The sequence below is a fragment of the Haliaeetus leucocephalus genome, unplaced genomic scaffold (genome assembly GCF_000737465.1).
Source record: "Haliaeetus leucocephalus isolate CR32 unplaced genomic scaffold, Haliaeetus_leucocephalus-4.0 Scaffold151, whole genome shotgun sequence".
Classification (NCBI taxonomy): Eukaryota; Metazoa; Chordata; class Aves; order Accipitriformes; family Accipitridae; genus Haliaeetus; species Haliaeetus leucocephalus.
The window spans coordinates 12992148-13001828 of record NW_010972587.1 but is presented as its reverse complement, the minus strand read 5'-3'; the positions used below and the strand labels follow the sequence as shown (position 1 = coordinate 13001828).

At 41.1% G+C, this 9681-nt stretch overlaps 1 protein-coding gene across 1 annotated transcript in view; it reads left to right on the top strand.

Moving 5' to 3' along the window:
• Nucleotides 1-9681, top strand: part of TMCC3 (transmembrane and coiled-coil domain family 3) — a 74484-nt gene that overhangs the window by 15296 nt on the left and 49507 nt on the right. The gene's annotated exons all lie outside the window — the stretch shown is intronic.

The following is a 9681-nucleotide window of genomic DNA, read 5'->3' as shown; positions in this document are numbered from 1 at the left end:
AGGTAACAGAAAGAGGGGGGGGGGGGGTGGGGGGGGGGGGGGGGGGGGGGGAGAGAACCTGCTGATCTGGGGTCTGTTAATCTCTTCTGGTTTAAAATAGCTGTATGATTTTGATAGATGGGCTGAAGATGTCTTGCTGAGAGCAGTTAACGTTTGTTTTTGTTCTCATTTTAAAAACAGGATTTACTTTAAGCTATTTAAATGCTTAGGGACATTGTTTAAGTTTTAAATGTTTATTCTGCTGCCTGTCTCCATTCACTACAGAGGAATGCAAGAATTCCCTGCTAATTTAGTTGAGTTTATCTACTACTTTTCTGTATCAGTGAAGCTGAGTTGTGTACTGATGCGCTCTTATTTCTTAATATTGGATACCTTAGAAAAATAAATACATTATGTTTTTGGGGACTGACCAGATGAAGTCCAGATAACTAAAGGAAATTTCATTATCAGTAGCAAGGGGAAAGTTTATACAGGTTTAGTGAAGCATGCCCTGGAGATGACACATTCTTAGAAAAGACAAGAGCATATTCCTGCTGGGTTACTTATTTTCGTTACATAGAAAGATTTTTTCCCTTTTGTAGCAAACCAGATAATTGTTTGCCCTACCTCAGATGCTTTATCTCCACAGATGTTCTACTGCCAGATTTGCATTACTCTTGGTCCTTCAGGCAGTCCTGTTAGTTTTCATCTTTCCCTCATCATAATTTCAGCAGCTGGTATTATGATACTCAGATGTAATTGCTGATCTCAGCTTCACCAGAAGATTCTCTCTGAAGCTTTTCACTAGGTTTTTGCTTGGGTGAAGCTGGCTGTTATTTTTCCAAGGCCTGCCTGAATCATACTATTATTGAAGTTCTGTTAGAAAATGAGAAAATAGTTCATTTTAAAGGTTCAATAGTTCATTTTGGAGTCCCCATGCTTTTACAGATTTCCATAAATGTTAGATGGCTTAACATTTGACTGTATCCTTACTCCATATCTTTTACAAGGATAATTAACCTTTATAAAGATCCACAGTATATTGATGTTAAGAGTCTTTGGACACAAACATGCTGAACACGCTACGACACAATTAAACTCTTGGCAACTAAGAAAGCGATTGAATGATCGACTTCAGTCCTTTCTTCTGCCGGGTTCTGCCTTCTGCCCTCGGGCATGATTCCCTGCCCACTTTCCTGAGTCAACACCATGCCTTGAGGAGCTGTGCAGCCAGTCAGATGAGGGAGTTAATAAAACTCATACATATGTATTTTTACAATCTAATAGTTTATTTTGTTTTGACAGAGGTAGTTTTCACCTGGATCAGCTCTCTGAGCAGCTCACCATCATTGCGTCCAAATTACAACCCAGCCTCAAGGATAAGATACCAGACCAAACACAGGCATTAAAGGTACATAATACACACACGTAGCATTACAGGCTACCAGTCATCGTTCTACATACTAACTCTGAAGCAGCGGTGTCCTAGCAGTCAGTGGTTTTTGTTGCAGCTTAAACACATAGGATGAGCACTCCTCTGCCTGTGGGTAGCTCACGTGGATTGCTTCCAGGCCAGTATCAGTAACTGGCCATTTCTGTTTATGGCCCTGGGGCCTTTGATACCTCCCCGTGCCCGGAGTTTCAAGGCCGCTGGTGTCAGCCGGTGACTGTGCTGTCAGGAGGCCCCACCTGTAGCTGGGATCGTTCTTTGTCTACGCAATAAAGGCATATATAGAGAGCACCCTTTTGCAGCTGCTTGCTATTACTCTGTGCAGTTACAGCAGAGCTGCAGGTATGTGACCGGAGCGACTTTGCTTACCAGCCAAGGCAGAACTGTGACTTTCCAGCTTAAGCAAATCCTCAAACCATGCCTAGGGTTTCAGCGGCGCAAAACAGAACTACTGGAAAATGGTAGGTTGTTTTCATGAAAACTTGTGGCAGAAATGAAAAATAAGTGAAGTGAAAAATGAAAATTAAAAAAACCACCCCACCTCTCCAGCTTTTTCCTGTTAAGTTTTCAAACAGTGAAAGGTTTGTGATACGTTGTTTTAAAAGACAGAATAACGTGAGAAAATGTATCATTTAGAAAAAACACCTTTCATTGAAAGAGATACAAGGTTTTGGTGAGTGTTAATGAAGAATATACTCTATTGTTTTGTAATTGTATCAGACCTGTGTGCTTGAGATGCTGAAAATCATTGGAATTGGTGAGCGTTAAGAGTGGGTTGCAAGGTAGGCGCTGTCCCTTCATATTCTATGTCTTTGCAATGCCGCTTGTTTCTGAGGGGTTTGTCTTGATTTGGTAATACAACTTCTCCTCAGCTGTGGTATTTTGTCATAACTTTCATATACCAGGGCCCTAGAGCTCTTAATTACTTATGATTTATACCATGTTGCTCTTAGAGTTTTTATGTTGCTGTTAGAGTTTATATATTGCTCCAATGCTTTCTACTGAGACTCCTAATTACAAGTGTTTCAATACATGTATGTAATAATTAATCTTTATTAGCAGAATAGGAAAGCTGGAACATTCAATTTCTCCCCTTATAATACTTCAAGTAAACTTGTTTATTAGGCTGTGTACGTGTGTGAGATACACACACAAACACAAATAGATTTACGGGAACGTTGTAAAAGAACAGTTTCACTAGTAAGCCTGTAATTATTACAGTTTTTCCCTCTGTTTTGATTTGTAAGCATGTGCCTGTGGGATTCTTGTTGATACTGTCATGCCTGGGCTTGAAAAATCTGTCTGACATCTGTAAAATTGTTGGCCTGAGGTGGTTACAAAAAAGAAGTGGGCTGGAGCAAAGGCAATTACTTGCCAACCCAAACCCTGCTGCCAAAATTGGGGGTTTTTTTAGGCAGGAAGAGGGACAGCTTCATCTTTCAGTGACACTTGAGGCTCGCTGGTGATGGGCAGGACTCAGTACACGGTGGGCACTGGAAGGGGCAGAGGGGTTTCGGTTTCTTCCAGCCACAGAGCTGGCCGGCTGCTGCAGTGCATCTTCTGCAGTGTTGTCAGGCATCTGTGGACACCGAGGTTCTCTACGCTTCTGTTGCCTTAGGATTGCTTTACATAAAAATGCTTTATCAACATTGCCGTGTTGGTTAAAAAGGTAAAGAAAAAGAAATCCTGCCCTTCATGGATATAACTTCAGTAAGAAAAGCTCAGTTACAGTTATGCTGGGAAAAAAAGGTATTACTCTTGTTCCAGAAAATGATATTCCTATATAACAGAATAGGAAGTTTTATTGGCAAATGTTATATCTCCACTGTTCCATTTTCTAGTGATCTCATGCTGTAACATTGTCCATTCGTGGAAGTTCAGGGGGAAACTCCCCTGAAATGCTAAGACTCTACCTTGTGTTGCTACGGTTTCCCAAAACATTGCAAAATAAGCTGCTGCTTATATATTGCTGCTTCTTATATATTCCTGCTAAAACTCAGGTCCCAGGGATAAGAAAATTGTACTGTATGATATCTCATACATTTCATTGGTTGTATAAGAACAAAGCAGGAGACTTTAATCTTTCAAAAATTGTCCCAAAAATTTTGTAATGAATAATAGCTTATGAAATTAGGATTTTAAAAGTCCCAAAAGGATGAGTATGAGTATATGTTAAAAATTCAGACGTATTTTTTCTACTTAAAATCTGTATTCTCTCACAGACTATTCTGAAGCATCTGACAGCACCAGGATAGTTAAAAATAGGAATCATGTTATATCTTATCACTTGCCTCTGTGGTCAACCAGTCGCATGTCTAAACTCACTAAATCTAAATTCGAATCTAAATCATGGTTCCAGTACTCAGAGTTGTATAATTCTGATGCAGGAATGTATGCATACAGATGCTGCAGTTTGATGTTGTTAAGAATGAATACTTACATGCAGGAAGTTATGAAGCTCTGCCCTTATCTCTGAGACATTAGTAGTGAGTGAATTTGCTGTGGAATATGCAGAAATATGCGATAAAGGCGTTGCATATTGAAGCAATTGGCAAAACTTTAATCGATAGACCTGGATTTTTCCATAAAAAGCATTATAAAATGAAAGTAAAATGAAGGTAATACCTGTTAGCAATACAACCAAGAAACAAATACAGCAAATACTTTATTCAGTGAAAACTATCCTGTAGAATTATATGATAATACATAATAATAACCCAGAACCAGCTCCTTGATAAATTACTATATTTAGATGAGTAAAATGAGTGTGTTGCTGGATACTTATAAATGATGGTTGATAAAAATGTACTTAGCGTAATGCAAATGTTTATGCTATGCTGTGTTTTTTTGTTTGCAATTTGCTGCCTTTAAAATATTTGTTGTGAAAATCAGGCTCTTGGAAAATTTATGCCAATTAAACATAGTGGCATTTGGGCTTTTCTGCATAGTTGATGTTAATCTTTCAAGTCCCTGTCACCCAAATCAGAGCTGAATGTCATATGTTTAGGTCCACCAGAGCGAGAAGGAAACTGGAAGGAGCTTTCTGGTTTTATTATGCTCATCTTAAATGGGCTCTTAACCATATTTATCTAATGGCTTTTATTAATGCCTGGTTAACCGACCAGATAACTGACTTAACGTACTTCCCTGTTCACCTGGTCTTAAAAGGAAAGCTTTCATATTGCATTGAATTAGATTTAGCAGAACCACAGCTAGATGAGTTGTAGGTGGTCGACTTTGATAGTGGTGAGAGAACTTGAGCTTCATGTCCCTGTAACTTGCAGATCTGTAGATGTAGAGTCACTGCAGTGAAACCCAAAGGGCTACGTTCTAACAACGCTCACCAGGAAGAGCTGTAGGCTTACTTGCATAATCATTAATATTTCTGTCCTCTCATAACCCATCTGTGTTTTCTGGTTGACTGGCAAAGAAGTCCTAATCCCGCATTTGACATTGTCTCTTGATATGGAAATAATTGATGTCACACATTTAGCGTGATGTAACTTATACAGAGCCACAGCCATGCAATGAACTTCACAGACAAATAAAATTGACAGGTTCCTATCCAGCACAATCTACAATCTCTCTGTGCAACCATCAGCCACAAACTGAGCTGGGATGTCTGTGAAGCTACAGCCATAAAGCAGGAGGGTGAAAGTTGCGGTGTATTGACTTACAGAGCCTTTAGGAGCTCAGATGTCAGGTTCCCAGCTACATGCCACTTCAGGGGGGCTGCGTGCACTTCTCTGAGCAGTGGGTAGAGGTGGCACATCCTGAGAGCAATTCTTGTGCTCATGGGCTATGTCTAGTTTGAAGTTTTGGCTTGTTTGTTTTAATTTGGGGTAAACCGATGTAACTGATGTAACCACCAGGATATGCAGTAATAGGAGATTCAGGCTGGCTGTCTTCTGGCTGCAGTCTGAATGGTTTGGATGCAAGTTCACATTCGTGTTTTGGAATGGGGTACACGTTTATGCACCAACAGGCTGCAGCTGTTGGTCCTGCATACCTCATGGCACTATCAAAGTGTCTGATTCGGGACACACAGCCTTCAGACGCTTATTCCCAGAAGGGCCCCAAATCACATACTATGAGGCAGAAGAAAGTTTGTACGCTGATAAGCAGCAGCCATTCACGTTGCCCGAGGGAGAATTCTGTACTTGCCTCTGCAATGTGGGTCATCTTTAACGTAAATAGCTGGGTTCCAGGCAAGTTCTTGGGTATACAGAACAGCTGGCATTCAAGTCTGCTAAAAAGGTGGCTCTTATTCACAGCATTTGAAATGCAAAACACTGCCACCATCCTGTAGGTACTGTTTGCACTATTGCTGTCACTCAGCAGCAGCAATGAGGAATGACATAGTAGAAATTTCCTAGGCTGTATGAGAATGAGGAAAGGGCTTGAAATTGCCTCTCATCACACAGCAAGGGACACAGGATAGTAGGCAGGGGAAAGGAAGAAGAGGGAGAACTTCTGTTACCCTCAGCTGGATTTTTTCACGTGCTTCTCTATCCTTCACCCTCTATCAATGCACCTCACTAATACACAATGACAGTCTTGGTTCTGAAGCTTTTTCCTGTGTAGAAAATGGGTACTCACAGAGCGTCCATGGCTGTTACATCCTGAAAGCACATAAAACGTTTCTTAATGAGGAGAGGACAGGGGAGGAGAGGAGTTGATTTGAAATTTTAGTTTGATATCTGAATGTTTATCAACATCTTCTGAATGAACGTCACAGCTTGGCAATGCAATCTGTAAGTCTCAGTGTGATCCCTTGGTAGTTTGTGCTGGGTACAGAGAAGCGGAGTATCTCCTTTCCTGTGGGTGTGAAAGGCTCATGCTTTGGCAGATAAATTGAGAACTGTCACAGTGTGCTCACGGATAACTGCAAGACTGACGTCACTCAGCTCTGTCCCATTTGCCGTCAGACTTAGAAATGGCACTGACAGTCTGTCACGTAGACCTTTTCCCTGGGGGCTGGTTACTACAAGCTTTAGGAAGATTTGGAGGGCATGTTAAAAAGTCTCTCATAAGAAGCCCCAGTATGCTGTTTAGAGTACAGATGTTACCATTGTGGACAAAGGGACCTTAATCTTCTTCCCGATTGTGCCTTTGAAATACACATTTGACACCACATGTTTAATTTCTCCCAACAACACCAGAACACAACATTTAATAATAGCATTTTTAATTCTGGAGAGCTCAAGGTTCTCCGCAGAAGAAAGATGTACCATGCTTCTCCTTTTACAAATGTGGTAGTGGAAGTCCAAAGAAGTAAAGTAAATTGCCAAGATCCAGATTCATGATAAAACTGGAAAGAGAATGGGGCCAAACCTCAAGCCAGCCTCCTAATGACAGAATTTCCATGCCTTCCATCTCCCTAAAGGTTTCCTTTCTTGTGATACTTCCCAGTGTGTGTGTACGACTCCATCTATGGGATTACATTGTGTGGGAGTTGGCTTTTGCTAAGTAATCCCACTGTCGCCACTGCTACTGCTTCTCCCTCCATGGCCTATCCATAAATCAGTATAGATAATTCATGCAATGCAGGCAATGCTGGCAAACCCAATATTGATGTCTGTCCCTCTGGAAGCCGAATACAGTGATGTACGCCCTTGTGCAGTGATCTTAAGTCTAACCAGACCTTCCATTCCTAATTGGAATTATTGTTTAAAAGGTCACTTTAAAAAGGTAGGCAAAATAATGTAAATATCAAGAGCATTGTGGGTCGTGTCAGCATGCTGAAGTGAGGGAAAGCACTGGAAAAGGATGAAATTACTTTGTGCCTTTAAGGGCAGCTGGGCAGTCAGTGGGGGATTTTGAGGTATTTGAACTTTAAAATTGACACAATGGATGGCTGGGATGATTTAATGCTTTTATCATTAATTTAAACCATAGAAATGAATTTAAAAATACTTTGTGGGAAGAACAAAGGATGAGAGAATTTATCTATGGGCTACCACTTCTATCTATGTCACTGTCAGTCCAGCCTCATGCTCCTGCCAATACATGGAAGGATTTGCTTTCGTGGGTTGAAGGTTCAGTTGGAAATAGGTGCGCTGTGTGGGAAGAGCATTTATTCCAACTCCATGGGCTTTTGAAAATAACTGTGAGAGAAGTACCTGGTGAGACTATCAGAAGTACTGTGCCATGCAGCATTCTGCCCCGTGCAGGGAGTCATGTCTCTGTTTTGGAGTGAGGAAGGAGAGCTGTACAAACCAGCTGTGTGTGCGAGAGGAGGGGGGGTTGTCTTTGCTCATCCAAGCAAAATGAAATGTATTCCGCAAACACGCCATAGGATAAGTCCTTCTGCTCCCGCTACAGGCCAGGGAGGACCTAGTGGCACGTGTGTGAGGGGGAAAGATAAAGGGGGAAAAGAGCAGCCTTTGGCTGCCCAGAGAATTGCATGGCACCATGGTTTGATATATGCTGAACTTACATTCTGAAGACACAGATGATTTGACTCCAACATATGAAAAGAACCATTTATTGAGATGTTTGCGAAGTGCGGTCACAGCTCCTCCAAGAACCGCCCAGTGCCACGGCTTTCACTGCTGGTGCAGGACACGGGAGCTGTTGTTGCTGCAGTAACTGCCACCGCTGAGAGCAGTGGCCAAGCAAACGGATCCACAGGCTAGATTGGAAGGTGTGACTAATACAACACCGAGGTCTTATGAGACTAACCGTATTATCCTCTCTTTTTTAGAAGCTACATTAGGAGAATGCTTTCTTTGTAAATCTATTAGTATGTATGTTAATACTACTGAGCCCAATCACACACGATATACCTCTAAATACATATTGCACATCCCTGCCTCTTTTCATCTTGAAGAGAAGTTTCATCATTTTGTGGCTAGTCTGCTGGTATTATTTAAATAAAGCTGATATTATTTAAATAAAACTCTTAAACTTTTGAGTAAACTGTGATTTATAATAAGCCTTGTATTACTAAAGAGCCAAGCAGTTGAAGCCTTTTATGTACCCCTTTTCCAACTACTTACCTTGTCTATGCTTTGATCAACTGCATCTGGCAAGGCTTAAATAACCCTGAAAGTTTCTGAGGAAATAAGGATGTTTCATCCTAGGTGCTTGAAACTGCACAGTCCCCTTTGGAAGTGTGCAATTACGACTTCAGAGAAAACCCCAAACCCACAATATTTGCCTATTTAATTTCTTACTGACCTTTACCTCCAGAGTCCCCCACCCTCTGGCACATTTTGAGTCACGAATTAAATTTCATGTCTGAGCTGAAGAACTGAAGTAATCCAATTCCCATTTTAAAGCTTTTTCCCAGCAGCCTTCCAACTTCAGCTATCTTATTCAGCTCCATAAGGAGTGTAGGAAAGAGGGCAAGTCATCGCCTGTGTGCAGGTATCCTGTGTTAGTTTGGTTACTTTGAATACAGCATTGGGCAAATAATGCTTCCCTTAGCGAACCCACTCACTACTTAATTTGGGATAACTTTGTAAAAACTGGTGTTAGAGTTGAAAAAGAAACACCTGCCAAGAAGGTGAGGTCTAGTATTTCTTTTTACTTTGGAATTTCAGGTCTTTCCTTTTTGAAGACCTCATTACATGAAAACACCAGGAAGGCCCCTGTGTCAGATAACTAACCTCCGATAGTAGTGTTACCTCAGAACATAAGATTCCAATAAAAAAAGTAAATGGTGGCAGGGAAATATTTTTTAAAATCTGCAGCCCCCCCCGATAGTTAGCTGTGTTGATTTATGTGTGTTTATACATGCACATGCCTTGGGACTGTTGCTGTCTCCAACTAGAGAAGAAAAGCAGTGTGACTCATACATGAGCATCGTAACAACTGTACCTAAAAGGTAAGTCCTGCTGCTGTTGCAAGGGAGTCAGTCCAAAGGAGGTACAGATTTACTTTTTTGTTACACGGTACAAGTGGTAACTCAACTCTTCTATTTATTCCAGAAAAGAAAAAAAGTACATTTCCTGTACAATTTAATGAGCGATCTTTTCAGTAGTTTAAAATGTGTTAAGTGTTACTGATTTAAACGCATTCCTCAGCATAGGTATTCTGAAGATAAATGCAAAAATCAGTCAGGAGCTCTGCTCAACTCTTAGGAATTTAAGTACATTGGCATAAGCGTGCCCTGGAAAACATGTTTTCCTTGGGTGTTCACAAGTATGGTTTGAAGCTCCCTTGTGCGAGGGCACTGAAGGATTTCTCTCGTATGCGTAGTGTTCACAAAGGGGGGCTGAGTTGGTTGCCATGCTCCACTGACCACT